This window comes from Montipora foliosa, unplaced genomic scaffold, assembly GCF_036669935.1.
Source record: "Montipora foliosa isolate CH-2021 unplaced genomic scaffold, ASM3666993v2 scaffold_135, whole genome shotgun sequence".
NCBI classification, from domain to species: domain Eukaryota; kingdom Metazoa; phylum Cnidaria; class Anthozoa; order Scleractinia; family Acroporidae; genus Montipora; species Montipora foliosa.
The window spans coordinates 108,286-121,614 of NW_027179435.1; the positions used below are offsets into that span (position 1 = coordinate 108,286).

The following is a 13,329-nucleotide window of genomic DNA, read 5'->3' on the forward strand; positions in this document are numbered from 1 at the left end:
TCTGGGGAAGAAATAATCAAGTGAAAGCAGAACAAATGACCAAGCAACCAACCTTCACATTTCTCTTCTCTTTTCTAGGTAGCATAGCAGCGAGTGGACAGCACGACACGACAGGACGAGGAGCACGTGACCCCCATTACCACATGGTATGCGCAGACAAGTTGCGTTTTTGCGGTTCCGGAGAGGTTGAAAAGGCATACTTACCTGACGCGGGTTTTTATTATCTGCCAGGTTCGTGCCTTTCCTTGTGGTACGCGTAAGTTCCGTATTGGAATTGGAGTGTGGGGACAAGCGTTTTTGGGATTTGTGGTAAGATTTTTGATTCCTGAGTTTTACTGGTGACCCTCCTGGGGACTTATGCTTGGCGTCCTGCCATAACCCAGGGTAGCCAGTCTTTCTGTTCCCTTCCTGGGAGCTTTGCTTTCCGGGGGGACTGTTTTTTCTCTTTTTCCCTTTTCATCATGCCTCTTGCGGCCTTTAAGAGGACAGTAGTCCTCGACCTTTCCGATGTTCCAACCTCTGTTCCCAGGGCGGAACTTGTTACAGCCATCAAGGGAAAGTTCACCCCCTTTGTGATTGACAGTATTCAGTTTGTTCCCGTAAAACTGGTTCAGATTACTTTCGCTGACCCAAAATGTAAAAATATTGTTGAAGGTTATGATTTTGTCACTTTAGCTGGTGCTAAGTGCAAAGTCATGTATGCTGGGCCTCGAGCTCAAAATGTTATGTTGTATCACTATCCCTTTGAGGAGAGTGATGATCGCCTCCGGCCCTACTTTTCCTCGTACGGGAAGGTGGAGACGATAAGGCACCAGCATTACCCGGGTGACCCTGCAATCTGCACTGGAGCCCGTATCATCAAAATGGTTCGTTCTGGCCGGATCCCTCGTAATCTGGACATTGCTGGATATAAATGTAAGGTGTGGTATGTGGGTCAGCCGGCCGAATGTGATATCTGTCGTGGGGAACACCTCACCAAAAACTGTGACTTGCGCGGGAAGTGCCGCAGGTGTCGGGAGCCTGGTCACATGGCCAGGGATTGCCCAACCCCCCCAATGCCTGGGGGAACCCACCATCTTCGCCTGCGACCCCCGCCCATCCGTCCGCTTCACTTGTTGTTGGTGCCACTCCCCCGGAGTCGCTGCCTCCCCTCCTGGATGTCAGTTCTGGTCCTGAGGACCTTCCCACTTCTCCTGCAAGCTCTGACCATGAGGACTCTGGGGACGAGGGGGTAACCCTTCGTCCTCCTGCCCCCACGCAACCTGGTATTTCAAGTTGGGGTTCCCACACCGACCTCAGGGACAATGAGTTATCCCCCCTGGTACTCCACCCATGGCCTCTCCTGCCACCAGTAAATGTTAAGGAGGGTGCGGCCCTCCCTAAAACGGTAATGGTGGGTCCTCGACGCGCGTGCAGGTGGCTGCCTCCCCCGCCGCTGCGTCTGATGGTTTGGCTGCGCCACAGAGTAATACAATGTTAACACTAGTAGTAACGTAGTTGGTGTAATGGACAATACTACTATAGTTAATGGAAAAGAAATGGAAATGGATAATAGTAATAATGTAGTTACTGGAAAAGAAATGACAAATAATGCTGTAGTTAATGGAAAAGAAATGGAAATGGATAATAGTAATAATGGAAAAGAAATGGATACGAATGATAATGAACTAGTTAATGAGACTGAATACAGTCAAAGTATATTTAGTGACGATGACCCTTTAACGGGCATCAATGTAACCCCTGTAAATACCCCACAGGTTCTATCTCTGTCTCCCGTAATGGTTAACGAGGTCGAGCTGACTGATTCACCAGTCACTAAGCGTGGACTTTCGGATGTTGAGGCTTCCTCTGATGATCAGGTCAAGTCTAAGAAGAAAGCGAAGAAACCTCTTCCTGGTTCTGCGGTCCCCGGCCGCTCGAAGTCTGGAAAGGGCAGGGAGTCTGGGAGGGCTGTTCATTCTGGCCTTCCCTCCTTGGCTCCCCCTGCCCCGGTTCGGAGCCGTCGCTCCTAGTTGTGCTGTCTCTCTCTTTCTTCTCAGTTATGGCTCTCTCTATCCTCTCCTTAAACACCAATGGTCTCAGGGACTCGTCCAAGCGCGCTGGTGTTCTGCACTGGTTACGTTCCTTTCCTCAGGTCCCTGACATTGTCTGCCTACAAGAGGGCCCACTGCTCTTCAGACAGTGAATGTCAGTCTGGTTTCGTTCATCTGGTTTTAATGCAGTTGCTTCTGTTGGCTCTGCACACTCTTGTGGTTGCATCATTTTATTCCGCCCCACGGTCACCCTTACGAGCTCTTGGTGTGACACCGCTGGGCGTGTTGTTTTTTGCCACTTTACCCATTCTGGGCACCCGTTTCGTATCTGCTGTCTCTACGCCCCCAATCGCAACCCAGCCCGTGACGACTTCCTGGACGACGTCTCGTCTTGGGTTGATCCCACCTATCCGACCTTCCTTGCCGGGGACTTTAACACTGTGTTCGACCGCGCCCTCGATCGTCGGGGCTCCAATGTCTCTGACACTTCCCGCGAAAGTACTGCTACCTTAAAACGTCTTTTTGACTCCTGCTGTTGTCTGGACATTTGGAGGCACCTGCATCCTTCCGATTCTGCCTTCTCTTGGACTCGCTCAGACGGCCTTATGGCCTCCCGTATTGATCTCATTGGTGCCCCGTACTCCTGTTACCATCAGTCTTGACTTGCGATATTATTCCTTGTCCGTTTTCGGATCACTGTGGTGTGGTGCTTTCTTGTAGTGTCCCAGACATTGCTGCTCCTGGGACAGTTTCTGGAAGCTCAACATTTCTGTCCTCAATGATGAGGACTATATCCAGCATATCACTAATTTTTGGTCCGTTTGGAGGCAGTCCATGCTGTCCTTCCCGTCACTAGCTAAGTGGTGGGATAAGGGCAAGAGCCAAATCAAAGGCCTCACAATTAAATATTGCGCTGAGCGCTCGAAAGAAAACATCGCAGTGTCGAGACCTCCTTGGCCGACTAGCTGGGCATCTTAAGAACCGTGTTGATGCCGGTTTCACCTCCTGTGTTGAGCCGTACCATTCTACCCTGTCTGCCCTTGCTGCCCTAGACCTCGAGGCAGCTCGGGGAGCCCAAGTCCGTGCTCGGGCCAATGGGTTGAGGAAGGTGAAACCTCCTCGGCCTTTTTCTTCCGTCTGGAAAAGAAGCGTGCCGCCGACCGACTTATTTCAGCACTTCGATGCGATGATGGCACAGTGGTCTCGAGTTCAAAGGACCTATGCCAGGCTTTTGCTTCCTTTTATTCTAACTTGTTTAGTGCCGAGCCTACTGACGGGGACGTGGCTCTTTCCCTGCTCGACGCCCTCACCTCCACCTTGTCCGCCGACCAGGCTCAACAGTGTGATGGTCCTCTCCAGTCGGAGGAGTGTTATACTGCTTTATGTGGGATGGCTCGAGGCAAGACCCCGGGCTTGGATGGCCTCCCTATGGAGTTTTATGTCAAATTCTGGCCGGTGCTCGGACAGGACCTCGTGCTCGTCCTGAACTCATGTTATGAGGCTGGCACTCTCAGCCTCTCTCAGCGTCGAGGCATCATTTCTCTCATCTTTAAGACGGGTGACCGGCTGAACCCTCGTAACTGGCGGCCAATTTCCCTCCTTAGTGTGGACTACAAGCTCGCTGCCCGCGTCATCGCTGGGCGTCTCCTGAAGGTTATTCATGCCGTGGTGGCTGAGGATCAAACCTGTGGTGTCCCCGGTCGTTATATTGGTGAGAACGTCGCTTATCTCCGAGACATGGTCCATTACGCCACGCAATCCGGGTCTCCTTGTGCCATCCTCTCGCTCGACCAAGAAAAAGCGTTTGATCGCGTTGATTGGTCCTTTCTGCATGCCACCCTCTGCAGAATGGGTTTCCAAACCTCCTTTCTGCGCTGGATCCGCCTTTTCTATAATGCTGTTCAGAGTGCTGTCATTGTTAACGGTCATGTCTCAAACTTTTTCAGTCTCACACGGGGGGTGCGTCAAGGCTGCCCCCTCGCACCTTTGCTGTATGTTATGGTCGCTGAGGTCTTGGCCGCCAATATTCGAGCAAATCCCGCCATTACTGGACCTTTGCTGCCTGGACTGCCCTCACCGCTCTCTCCAATTTCCCAGTACGCGGATGACACATCGCTCATCTTGTCCTCCGATGCCTCCATTAGGGCTGTTTTTGACACCTACACAAGGTATGAGCTTGGTTCTGGATCCAAGCTCAACCTGACAAAGTCTCGCGGCTTGTGGCTGGGGTCTTGGGCTGGCCGAACTGACCCCCCTGTCCCTCTCGACTGGACATCTTCTAAGCTTAAAATCCTCGGAGTCTTCATTGGCCCGCATGACATTGATGAACTAATTGGCGGCCTCGGATAGAGGCTGTGGAACGCGTCCTCTCCTCCTGGCGTCAGCGCTCCTTGTCTTTTCATGGCAAGGCTTTGGTCATCAATTGCCTGGCCCTCGCCAGGGTTTGGTATGTGGCATCCCTGGTCCACATGCCCCCCTGGGTACTTAAAGAACTTAACTCCCTTGTTTTCTCATTCTTCTGGAAAACCAAGCGGGAGCTCGTTGCACGTGCTGTGGTCGTTCAGCCCACATCGCTGGGAGGTTTCTCGGTGGTGGACATTAAGCTCAAGGTTTGGTCGCTTCTGGGTCAGTGGGTCAAACGGTCTACTTTGTCCTCGTCAAGCTGGTCCTCCTTTGTGTCGTACTGGTTTCAATCGTGTTTTGCTGCCTCCTCTCTTGATGTTTTCTCCCGTCCCGCTGCCTTCGACAGGTCCCTGTTACCGCCATTTTACTCCTCTTTGCTTTTGGCCTGGGAGTCGCTTGGTGGCTCTTTTTCCCCCTCCCGGGGAACTTTGGTTTTCGCATCCTCTGACCCTCACGTTGTCGCCTCCGTGGCTTTTTTTCTCTGCCAAAGTCGGTTACCAGTTTCTTTTATCCTGTTCCTCTGTCACACCGCACTGTGTAGTTAAGTTCTTTCCCTCCTTTGGGGACCTTTACTGGTATGATACGTGGCGCCAGTTCCACTTCTTTGATTTTGACCGCTTTGTTGTTGATTTCTCCTGGAAGGTAGCTCATGGTGTGATTTACACTGCTGAGCGTCTTCTCTCTTTTGGTTTATCTGTCTCCTCCGCTTGTTTTTGTGGTCCTGTCGTCGAGTCACTGTCGCATTTGCTCTTTGTGTGTCCCCTTGCTCAAAGTGTTGTTGGTTGGCTACAGTCCCTCCTTTTTCATTTCTCGCCTATGTGTCCTGTGCTTGAGCGTCGCCATTTACTTTTTGGTTTCAATTCCACTGAGCTTCACGCAGTGCCCAAAGTCTTCAGTTACCTGTTGTGTGCCTGTAAGTTTCACATCTGGCTGGCCCGCAATGACTACCGCTTTCGTTCTGTCAACCTGGGGCCCTCGCCGTCATTGAGGGAGCAAAGGCCCGTGTCAAGTTCCACCTCCCCTTGCTCTTCAAGCGTTTTTCAACCCGGAGACGTCGACGTTATTTTGCCCGCCAGTGGGGGGCGGATGGAGTCATCGCCTCTATGTTTCCAACAAGCTCGTTTTTCGCTTCGGGCCACCTGCTTAATTCACCCTCTGTACCACCTGATTTGCTTAGTTTTATTTCGCCTCTGTCGCCTAATACTGGTGACCAATGCCTCAGGCGTTGGATGAGTCTGTCGACTGGTGACCTTTGGTCTGCCATTCACCGCTGCTCATCGAGCAGCTCATATATTAAACTGATTTTTGGAACTGGGCCGTGGAAAAGAGGCTTGCCTCGTCCCGGCCACGGGTTGCCTCGGTATAGCACTACCTCCGAGCGTGGCCCACTTCCCTCTGGGGAAGAAATAATCAAGTGAAAGCAGAACAAATGACCAAGCAACCAACCTTCACATTCTCTTCTCTTTTCTAGGTAGCATAGCAGCGAGTGGACAGCACGACACGACAGGACGAGGAGCACGTGACCCCCATTACCACATGGTATGCGCAGACAAGTTGCGTTTTGCGGTTCCGGAGAGGTTGAAAAGGCATACTTACCTGACGCGGGAGGCACTGTGATCAGGGAGGCAGTCCTCTCAAGGTGAGGCTCTTTCATTGCACTTCGATTGGGTTGACCCTTGCGATTACCCCAAATGTGGGTAACTCGAGCGTATAATTTCTGGTAGTGGGGACCTGCGTTCGCGCTAGTCCCCGCACCAAACCCCGGTGGCAAAGTTGGCTAATGGGAAGGTTTGTTGGTAACGTTTCAGGCAGGGCAGGGAAGGAGATGCGGTGGCGGTGTAAGGACTAAGGAAGGTGAGTTGTATTTGTGAATTCCACTGCTGAAATTGTAGGTGAATGTTCCGTACTTGGTGCACTGCAAAACTGTGATTTTATTTCTTTCATTCTTGGCCGTAGAGAGAGCGAGAGGACGTGTTTATTTCAGCCGCATCGATTTCCATCGATAGACGAGTGAGACAAGAAAATGCCAGCGGGTCGAGCTCTTATCCTCGTGCATCGTTTCGAAAACGTAAGTGGATGTGTGTTTGTACTGCTCCATCGCGATAGATTTCTTTTGCGTTGTGTTATGTTGCGTTCTGGAGAGCCCGTTTTGCATTGAGTAACTGAGGACCCGCCAGATCAGTTGGCGTTACATTTCTGTGGCCAACACTTTGTGGTTTCTCTATGTTATCAGTTAATTGGATTGTTATCATAAAAAGTAAATCTTTCATGGTCAGGATAGTGTCTTATCGGCCCTTTGAATACGTACTGTCCGTGTTGAGCAGGGAACAGTAAGACTTTGAAGTGCGCTACGTCACGTAAGTCACGTTTTCGCAGGATCAATGTTGTAGTGTTGTAGCCTTCGTTGTATGCATATCATCCGGGCTAGGTTAACTTCCATCTAATGCATAACAGTGCATGCATTTTTTACTTGTCGTATCCTGTTCTTTGCTCACACGAAAAGATACGTTTCATGTCATAAACGTTGGATTGATAAGATCTCGCGCGCACGCGCTCCCTTGGGAATACAAGTTCCACTTTCTCGTGTGAACTATTTTGTTTTTGTTGTATGTCTCATCTTTGACATATCGTTGGCATGTTGTGTTCAAAAAACCTGGTTTGGAATGTTCTTTCATTAAAGGAAACTGAGATTTTTTGAGATAATCAAGTGTACAGAAGGAAAAAGGGAAGCCTACAACACGGGGTATTCCCAGGCGGTCTCCCATCCAAGTACTAACCCCGCCCGACAGGGCTTAACTTCGGTGATCGGACGAGAACCGGTGTTTTCCCTGTGGTATGGTCGTAGACAAGTAATTCGCCGTGAAAATTAACTTTGTTATAAGGGAAAATAAAAACGAGGTCAGAGCAAGCACAATGTGCATTTGTCCTCTTGCCGTCAACGCAAGTGCCATGCAATGCTGGTCCTGCTGCCCACTGTACAAGGGCGATCGTTGTGTGCGCCTCGCTTTCAGGTTGGCTTTGGGCATTCCTTCCTTGGCACGGATTGTAATCGGACCACCATATCTCGTGGCCATGAGACTGGGAGCACCTTGTCCGCTGTGAGCATTTACGGGCATCGCTTCTCGGCCTTTTGGCTAAGATCAAGTGTAGTATCTGTTCTTATCAGCTTAATATCTGATACGCTGCTCATCGAGCAGCTCATATATTAAACTGATTTTTGGAACTGGGCCGTGGAAAAGAGGCTTGCCTCGTCCCGGCCACGGGTTGCCTCGGTATAGCACTACCTCCGAGCGTGGCCCACTTCCCTCTGGGGAAGAAATAATCAAGTGAAAGCAGAACAAATGACCAAGCAACCAACCTTCACATTTCTCTTCTCTTTTCTAGGTAGCATAGCAGCGAGTGGACAGCACGACACGACAGGACGAGGAGCACGTGACCCCCATTACCACATGGTATGCGCAGACAAGTTGCGTTTTTGCGGTTCCGGAGAGGTTGAAAAGGCATACTTACCTGACGCGGGTTTTTATTATCTGCCAGGTTCGTGCCTTTCCTTGTGGTACGCGTAAGTTCCGTATTGGAATTGGAGTGTGGGGACAAGCGTTTTTGGGATTTGTGGTAAGATTTTTGATTCCTGAGTTTTACTGGTGACCCTCCTGGGGACTTATGCTTGGCGTCCTGCCATAACCCAGGGTAGCCAGTCTTTCTGTTCCCTTCCTGGGAGCTTTGCTTTCCGGGGGGACTGTTTTTTCTCTTTTTCCCTTTTCATCATGCCTCTTGCGGCCTTTAAGAGGACAGTAGTCCTCGACCTTTCCGATGTTCCAACCTCTGTTCCCAGGGCGGAACTTGTTACAGCCATCAAGGGAAAGTTCACCCCCTTTGTGATTGACAGTATTCAGTTTGTTCCCGTAAAACTGGTTCAGATTACTTTCGCTGACCCAAAATGTAAAAATATTGTTGAAGGTTATGATTTTGTCACTTTAGCTGGTGCTAAGTGCAAAGTCATGTATGCTGGGCCTCGAGCTCAAAATGTTATGTTGTATCACTATCCCTTTGAGGAGAGTGATGATCGCCTCCGGCCCTACTTTTCCTCGTACGGGAAGGTGGAGACGATAAGGCACCAGCATTACCCGGGTGACCCTGCAATCTGCACTGGAGCCCGTATCATCAAAATGGTTCGTTCTGGCCGGATCCCTCGTAATCTGGACATTGCTGGATATAAATGTAAGGTGTGGTATGTGGGTCAGCCGGCCGAATGTGATATCTGTCGTGGGGAACACCTCACCAAAAACTGTGACTTGCGCGGGAAGTGCCGCAGGTGTCGGGAGCCTGGTCACATGGCCAGGGATTGCCCAACCCCCCCAATGCCTGGGGGAACCCACCATCTTCGCCTGCGACCCCCGCCCATCCGTCCGCTTCACTTGTTGTTGGTGCCACTCCCCCGGAGTCGCTGCCTCCCCTCCTGGATGTCAGTTCTGGTCCTGAGGACCTTCCCACTTCTCCTGCAAGCTCTGACCATGAGGACTCTGGGGACGAGGGGGTAACCCTTCGTCCTCCTGCCCCCACGCAACCTGGTATTTCAAGTTGGGGTTCCCACACCGACCTCAGGGACAATGAGTTATCCCCCCTGGTACTCCACCCATGGCCTCTCCTGCCACCAGTAAATGTTAAGGAGGGTGCGGCCCTCCCTAAAACGGTAATGGTGGGTCCTCGACGCGCGTGCAGGTGGCTGCCTCCCCCGCCGCTGCGTCTGATGGTTTGGCTGCGCCACAGAGTAATACAATGTTAACACTAGTAGTAACGTAGTTGGTGTAATGGACAATACTACTATAGTTAATGGAAAAGAAATGGAAATGGATAATAGTAATAATGTAGTTACTGGAAAAGAAATGACAAATAATGCTGTAGTTAATGGAAAAGAAATGGAAATGGATAATAGTAATAATGGAAAAGAAATGGATACGAATGATAATGAACTAGTTAATGAGACTGAATACAGTCAAAGTATATTTAGTGACGATGACCCTTTAACGGGCATCAATGTAACCCCTGTAAATACCCCACAGGTTCTATCTCTGTCTCCCGTAATGGTTAACGAGGTCGAGCTGACTGATTCACCAGTCACTAAGCGTGGACTTTCGGATGTTGAGGCTTCCTCTGATGATCAGGTCAAGTCTAAGAAGAAAGCGAAGAAACCTCTTCCTGGTTCTGCGGTCCCCGGCCGCTCGAAGTCTGGAAAGGGCAGGGAGTCTGGGAGGGCTGTTCATTCTGGCCTTCCCTCCTTGGCTCCCCCTGCCCCGGTTCGGAGCCGTCGCTCCTAGTTGTGCTGTCTCTCTCTTTCTTCTCAGTTATGGCTCTCTCTATCCTCTCCTTAAACACCAATGGTCTCAGGGACTCGTCCAAGCGCGCTGGTGTTCTGCACTGGTTACGTTCCTTTCCTCAGGTCCCTGACATTGTCTGCCTACAAGAGGGCCCACTGCTCTTCAGACAGTGAATGTCAGTCTGGTTTCGTTCATCTGGTTTTAATGCAGTTGCTTCTGTTGGCTCTGCACACTCTTGTGGTTGCATCATTTTATTCCGCCCCACGGTCACCCTTACGAGCTCTTGGTGTGACACCGCTGGGCGTGTTGTTTTTTGCCACTTTACCCATTCTGGGCACCCGTTTCGTATCTGCTGTCTCTACGCCCCCAATCGCAACCCAGCCCGTGACGACTTCCTGGACGACGTCTCGTCTTGGGTTGATCCCACCTATCCGACCTTCCTTGCCGGGGACTTTAACACTGTGTTCGACCGCGCCCTCGATCGTCGGGGCTCCAATGTCTCTGACACTTCCCGCGAAAGTACTGCTACCTTAAAACGTCTTTTTGACTCCTGCTGTTGTCTGGACATTTGGAGGCACCTGCATCCTTCCGATTCTGCCTTCTCTTGGACTCGCTCAGACGGCCTTATGGCCTCCCGTATTGATCTCATTGGTGCCCCGTACTCCTGTTACCATCAGTCTTGACTTGCGATATTATTCCTTGTCCGTTTTCGGATCACTGTGGTGTGGTGCTTTCTTGTAGTGTCCCAGACATTGCTGCTCCTGGGACAGTTTCTGGAAGCTCAACATTTCTGTCCTCAATGATGAGGACTATATCCAGCATATCACTAATTTTTGGTCCGTTTGGAGGCAGTCCATGCTGTCCTTCCCGTCACTAGCTAAGTGGTGGGATAAGGGCAAGAGCCAAATCAAAGGCCTCACAATTAAATATTGCGCTGAGCGCTCGAAAGAAAACATCGCAGTGTCGAGACCTCCTTGGCCGACTAGCTGGGCATCTTAAGAACCGTGTTGATGCCGGTTTCACCTCCTGTGTTGAGCCGTACCATTCTACCCTGTCTGCCCTTGCTGCCCTAGACCTCGAGGCAGCTCGGGGAGCCCAAGTCCGTGCTCGGGCCAATGGGTTGAGGAAGGTGAAACCTCCTCGGCCTTTTTCTTCCGTCTGGAAAAGAAGCGTGCCGCCGACCGACTTATTTCAGCACTTCGATGCGATGATGGCACAGTGGTCTCGAGTTCAAAGGACCTATGCCAGGCTTTTGCTTCCTTTTATTCTAACTTGTTTAGTGCCGAGCCTACTGACGGGGACGTGGCTCTTTCCCTGCTCGACGCCCTCACCTCCACCTTGTCCGCCGACCAGGCTCAACAGTGTGATGGTCCTCTCCAGTCGGAGGAGTGTTATACTGCTTTATGTGGGATGGCTCGAGGCAAGACCCCGGGCTTGGATGGCCTCCCTATGGAGTTTTATGTCAAATTCTGGCCGGTGCTCGGACAGGACCTCGTGCTCGTCCTGAACTCATGTTATGAGGCTGGCACTCTCAGCCTCTCTCAGCGTCGAGGCATCATTTCTCTCATCTTTAAGACGGGTGACCGGCTGAACCCTCGTAACTGGCGGCCAATTTCCCTCCTTAGTGTGGACTACAAGCTCGCTGCCCGCGTCATCGCTGGGCGTCTCCTGAAGGTTATTCATGCCGTGGTGGCTGAGGATCAAACCTGTGGTGTCCCCGGTCGTTATATTGGTGAGAACGTCGCTTATCTCCGAGACATGGTCCATTACGCCACGCAATCCGGGTCTCCTTGTGCCATCCTCTCGCTCGACCAAGAAAAAGCGTTTGATCGCGTTGATTGGTCCTTTCTGCATGCCACCCTCTGCAGAATGGGTTTCCAAACCTCCTTTCTGCGCTGGATCCGCCTTTTCTATAATGCTGTTCAGAGTGCTGTCATTGTTAACGGTCATGTCTCAAACTTTTTCAGTCTCACACGGGGGGTGCGTCAAGGCTGCCCCCTCGCACCTTTGCTGTATGTTATGGTCGCTGAGGTCTTGGCCGCCAATATTCGAGCAAATCCCGCCATTACTGGACCTTTGCTGCCTGGACTGCCCTCACCGCTCTCTCCAATTTCCCAGTACGCGGATGACACATCGCTCATCTTGTCCTCCGATGCCTCCATTAGGGCTGTTTTTGACACCTACACAAGGTATGAGCTTGGTTCTGGATCCAAGCTCAACCTGACAAAGTCTCGCGGCTTGTGGCTGGGGTCTTGGGCTGGCCGAACTGACCCCCCTGTCCCTCTCGACTGGACATCTTCTAAGCTTAAAATCCTCGGAGTCTTCATTGGCCCGCATGACATTGATGAACTAATTGGCGGCCTCGGATAGAGGCTGTGGAACGCGTCCTCTCCTCCTGGCGTCAGCGCTCCTTGTCTTTTCATGGCAAGGCTTTGGTCATCAATTGCCTGGCCCTCGCCAGGGTTTGGTATGTGGCATCCCTGGTCCACATGCCCCCCTGGGTACTTAAAGAACTTAACTCCCTTGTTTTCTCATTCTTCTGGAAAACCAAGCGGGAGCTCGTTGCACGTGCTGTGGTCGTTCAGCCCACATCGCTGGGAGGTTTCTCGGTGGTGGACATTAAGCTCAAGGTTTGGTCGCTTCTGGGTCAGTGGGTCAAACGGTCTACTTTGTCCTCGTCAAGCTGGTCCTCCTTTGTGTCGTACTGGTTTCAATCGTGTTTTGCTGCCTCCTCTCTTGATGTTTTCTCCCGTCCCGCTGCCTTCGACAGGTCCCTGTTACCGCCATTTTACTCCTCTTTGCTTTTGGCCTGGGAGTCGCTTGGTGGCTCTTTTTCCCCCTCCCGGGGAACTTTGGTTTTCGCATCCTCTGACCCTCACGTTGTCGCCTCCGTGGCTTTTTTTCTCTGCCAAAGTCGGTTACCAGTTTCTTTTATCCTGTTCCTCTGTCACACCGCACTGTGTAGTTAAGTTCTTTCCCTCCTTTGGGGACCTTTACTGGTATGATACGTGGCGCCAGTTCCACTTCTTTGATTTTGACCGCTTTGTTGTTGATTTCTCCTGGAAGGTAGCTCATGGTGTGATTTACACTGCTGAGCGTCTTCTCTCTTTTGGTTTATCTGTCTCCTCCGCTTGTTTTTGTGGTCCTGTCGTCGAGTCACTGTCGCATTTGCTCTTTGTGTGTCCCCTTGCTCAAAGTGTTGTTGGTTGGCTACAGTCCCTCCTTTTTCATTTCTCGCCTATGTGTCCTGTGCTTGAGCGTCGCCATTTACTTTTTGGTTTCAATTCCACTGAGCTTCACGCAGTGCCCAAAGTCTTCAGTTACCTGTTGTGTGCCTGTAAGTTTCACATCTGGCTGGCCCGCAATGACTACCGCTTTCGTTCTGTCAACCTGGGGCCCTCGCCGTCATTGAGGGAGCAAAGGCCCGTGTCAAGTTCCACCTCCCCTTGCTCTTCAAGCGTTTTTCAACCCGGAGACGTCGACGTTATTTTGCCCGCCAGTGGGGGGCGGATGGAGTCATCGCCTCTATGTTTCCAACAAGCTCGTTTTTCGCTTCGGGCCACCTGCTTAATTCA

General features: G+C 51.3%; 4 non-coding genes across 4 annotated transcripts; 3 read left to right on the top strand and 1 right to left on the bottom strand.

The window, feature by feature from the left end:
• Positions 1 to 5,639: 5,639 nt before the first annotated feature.
• LOC137986102 (U2 spliceosomal RNA) lies at positions 5,640 to 5,830 on the top strand. The gene has a single exon (XR_011119555.1). It is a non-coding gene; the product is annotated as a U2 spliceosomal RNA (small nuclear RNA).
• Positions 5,831 to 6,024: 194 nt separating this feature from the next.
• Positions 6,025 to 6,188, top strand: LOC137986142 (U1 spliceosomal RNA). The gene has a single exon (XR_011119593.1). It is a non-coding gene; the product is annotated as a U1 spliceosomal RNA (small nuclear RNA).
• Positions 6,189 to 7,164: 976 nt separating this feature from the next.
• LOC137986116 (5S ribosomal RNA) lies at positions 7,165 to 7,283 on the bottom strand. Its single transcript, XR_011119568.1, has one exon. It is a non-coding gene; the product is annotated as a 5S ribosomal RNA (ribosomal RNA).
• Positions 7,284 to 7,550: 267 nt separating this feature from the next.
• Positions 7,551 to 7,742, top strand: LOC137986078 (U2 spliceosomal RNA). Its single transcript, XR_011119531.1, has one exon. It is a non-coding gene; the product is annotated as a U2 spliceosomal RNA (small nuclear RNA).
• Positions 7,743 to 13,329: the final 5,587 nt, after the last annotated feature.